The 4,225-nt window shown below is 38.1% G+C and overlaps 1 pseudogene; it reads left to right on the top strand.

The window, feature by feature from the left end:
* LOC133852607 (putative calcium-transporting ATPase 13, plasma membrane-type) overlaps positions 1-3,546 on the top strand; it is a 4,032-nt pseudogene extending 486 nt beyond the window's left edge.
* Positions 3,547-4,225: the final 679 nt, after the last annotated feature.

The raw sequence follows: 4,225 nt of genomic DNA, 5'->3' as shown, positions 1-4,225 counted from the left end.
GATATAACTATAATCGTTCTTTTGTTAAATGCTATATCCCTTCTAGGCAGTGGTATCATCCAAGGTGGGTGGAAAGATGGGTGGTACGATGGTGGGAATATCCTTGTTGCTGTCATTTTGGTTGTTGCTGTGTCTGCTGTGAGCAACTGTAAGAAATCGAGGAAAATTGAGAAGCTTTTAACAAAGAGAAGTGATGTAAGAGTAGAAGTTGTGAGAGATGGTAGGAGCCAGCCTATATCCATCTTTGAAGTTGTTGTGGGTGATATTGTCTGCTTGAAGATCGGCGATCAGATTCCGGCAGATGGGTTGTTCTTGGAAGGGCATTCCTTGAAGGTGGATGATCAGTCTAACAACTCCGGTGGTGAAAGCAACCATGTTGAGATCCATGAAACAAGAAATCTCTTTTTGCTCTAGTTTAATCATATTTCTATAATATTAAACAAAGCCTTTTTTTTTCTTCTTTTTTTCTTTTTTTCTGGTCTGCCTGAAGTCTCTTTCAGAAGATGTCATATCAATCCAGCATTCACTGAAAGTTGGCATTTCCCTACTATGATTCTAATTTCTATCCGTCTCTCTACTATTTTGTTGCGATTGTCCCACATATCTCACACACTCAGCAGAAACGTACATAAATTTGGAAGCATTTGGAGGCATTCATGTGGCATATACAGTTTAATTAATTAATCCCAACCATTTAATAAATCGGCATGGTCTAGCTGTGTGTGTTTACTGTTTGTTTGTCATTTTTTTTTTAAATGGAGATTTAAGGGTATAACTTTTATTACAAGTTCCTTAATTAATTGCCAATCGATGTATATAGTATTCATGTAACATTTATTACGTCAATGACTAAACAATTAATTTTGATCGTGGCTGATGTACCTGATAGTACCATGTAGACTAACTAGCTAGCTATTACATGCATTAGTTTATAAATCTACATATATAACACTTATCGGGTCAGCTAGTACTAAATAATGCTACATAAAGTGTTAGGACGTTATACCATATTATAGCACTCTGCCCTTTATTTACAATGGAGAAAGTTAAAAAAATTATAAAAATTTTCAAGTAACGCTACTAGTATTACCTTAAATAAGATAGGCAGAATAATTTTTTGCTTTTACAATAACATCAATTTCATTACAAAATAAAACTTTTAATGTTTATTCGTACATAAGCATATATTAAAATAGGACACATGTGGCATATATATATATAAACAAATTAGTCAAATTGACTAGACCGATTCATCTCAAAGTCACTACTCTATAAGCTAGAGACTCTTGAGGTCCTCAATAAAAGACATCTCGGCTCGCAAGCAGATCTACATCAATTCTTAAAAGGCAATAACAATTGTGTTTATCCTAAAAATTTGAGCTTATAAAAATAAATAAATTTAATTATATAATTTATTTTCTACCAGGTGACGGATGGCTTTGGTTTCATGCTTGTCACTTCTGCGGGCATGAACACTGTGTGGGGCGAGATGATGAGCTCAAGAAAAGCCAATGAGAAGATACCAATATTGCCGGCAGGCAAGATAAATCTATATTATATATTGTGACGACTGGGTACTTTGTGGCTGCACAAGTTCTGGCAGTTCTGCTGATTCAATACTTCTAAGGAAAAACAGAAGATGGCTGGGGAAACAGGAAATTTAATGGCAGCAAGACGAAGTTTAGTGATGTGATGAATGCACTAGCGTTGGACATTGCTACTGTTGTTCTCCCCATCATGCTAGTGGCTATTCCGAAAGGCCTGCCTCTGGCTGTGACTCTAACTCTGGCTTATTCTATGAAGCGTATGATGGCTGATCATGCCATGGTCAGAAAACTCTCTGTTTGGGAGACGATGGGCTCCGCCACAACATTCTGCACGGACAAAACAGGCACCCTTACATTAAACGAAATGGAAGTAACAGAGTTTTGGCTTGGAAAGGAAGCAGTGACGGATGAATCATCTGTGGATATGCAAGGTAATGTTCTCAAACTACTTCAACAAGCCGTTGGTCTAAACACAACAGGCACAGTTTACAAGCCAAATTCTGCATCAGTTCCTGAAATTTCTGGTAGCCCAACAGAGAAAGCCATACTTTCTTGGGCTTTGTTTAATTTGGGTATGAATATGGAGGAAGTTCAGAATAATTATGAGATCATCCATGTAGAGGCTTTCAACTCTGCGAAAAAGAGAAGCGGTGTTTTGGTGAAGAGCAACAGGAAGAACACAATTCATACTCACTGGAAGGGAGCTGCTGAGATTATACTGACCTCCTGTTCATCTTATTATGACAAAGCGGGGATGCTGAAAGCAATGGACGCGGAAGAAAAACTGCAGCTTGAGACTATTGTTAAGAATATGGCAGCAAAAAGCCTCCGATGCATTGCCTTTGCTTACAAAGAAATGGGAGAAGAAAGCGGGCAGGTTCTTGATCCGAACCTTGAAGAAAACGGGCTGACATTATTAGGATTAGTTGTCATGAAGGACCCGTGTCGACCAGGTGCCAGAACATCTGTAGAATCCTGCAGAGCTGCTGGGGTGAACGTCAAAATGATCACCGGTGACAATGTGAACACAGCAAGAGCTATAGCTATTGAATGCGGGATTCTCAATCCTGATGGGGATTTGGATAATGAAGCTGTGTTAGAAGGGTACAGTTTAGAAACTACTCACCCGAAGAGAGAATGGAGAAGATCAGTAATATCCGTGCATGTAATGGCCAGGTCATCCCCTTCTGACAGACTTCTGATGGTGCAGTGTTTGAAGCAGGACGGCCATGTGGTCGCAGTACTCACAGGTGATGATGCACCTGCTCTAAAGGAAGCAGACATTGGGCTTTCCATGGGAATTCAAGGAACCGAAGTGGCGAAACAGAGCTCAGACGTAGTAATCCTGGACGATGATTTTACATCTGTGGTGGCAGTGTTGAAGTGGGGAAGGTGTATGTACACAAACATTCAAAAGTTCATTCAGTTTCAGCTCACAATGTTTGTCGTCGTCCTTGTCATCAACTATGCTGCAGCTGTTTTCTTTGGCAAGGCTCCACTGACTCCAGTCCAGCTATTGTGGGTGGACCTAATAACCACCACCTTGGGAGCTATAGCGTTGGCCACGGAGAAACCCACCAATGATCTCATGGCAAAGGCGCCTGTTGGCCGATCAGAGCCACTTATAACCAGAATCATGTGGAGGAATCTCACTGCTCAGGCTTTGTACCAGATAACCATCTTACTGGTTTTACAATTCAAAGGAAGGTCCATCTTTGGTGTAGACGAGATGGTTAACAGCACCCTGATTTTCAATACTTTTTCCCTCTGCCAAGTCTTCAACGAATTTAATGCAAGGAAGCTGAAGAAGAAGAACATATTCACGGGGTTGTTTGAGAACAAGATGTTTTTACGAATCATTGGAATTACCATACTTGTTCAATTGATAATGGTGGAGAGGCTGGAGTGGCGGCAATGGGGTGCTTGCATTGGGCTTGCGGCTTTGTCATGGCCAATTGGTTGGCTCGTCAAGTGCATTCCGGTTTCACGCAAGCTTTGAGGGTTTTATCATGTTTGATGATTTGACTTCTAAACTTAATTAATTAGTTTATTTACGTGTTTTATTTGGGGATTTTTAATTACTTTTGGATGTTTAAGTTGGCTTGTAATAGATATTATATTATTATATATGGTTTCTGAATTTTAATTTGGAGTATTAATATTTAGACACCTCGAGTTAATTAGTTTGATATATGTTGTTATTTGTTATTTTGAGTGTGTTGTGATTTTGATTTGCAGGCAGTTTGTGGAATATTGTCATCATTACAGTCGTTACAATGCATTTTGAGATTTGGGACGTATCATTTAATTTTAGAACAATGGTTGAATTTTTTTTTACCTCCTTCCCTTTTGATAAATTCAATTTTAATTTTTTTTACCCCTTTTTTTTTTTTTTTTTAATCTATCCTCATTTGTTTTAGGGTAAAATATTTTATGTCGGAATATTTTTTGAAATAAGTGGCTATTTTTTGTTGCTTGTTTTCAACCCAGAAAAATTGGTTGAATTTTTTTTTTAATATATTATTTTAATCGTCAATTATTTTAATACATTTTCATGTAATCTAAGGAGCTACTAGGAATAAAGAGAGACAGTAAAGAGGAGCTAAGAAGGAAGAGATTATGAGAATATAAGATCTTTGGGGGCAGAATTGAGATCCAATACAATTAATTAATTGCTT

Source organism: Alnus glutinosa, chromosome 12, assembly GCF_958979055.1.
Source record: "Alnus glutinosa chromosome 12, dhAlnGlut1.1, whole genome shotgun sequence".
NCBI classification, from domain to species: Eukaryota; Viridiplantae; Streptophyta; class Magnoliopsida; order Fagales; family Betulaceae; genus Alnus; species Alnus glutinosa.
The sequence above is the reverse complement of the archived record's forward strand: the minus strand, read 5'-3'. Positions and strand labels throughout refer to the sequence as shown.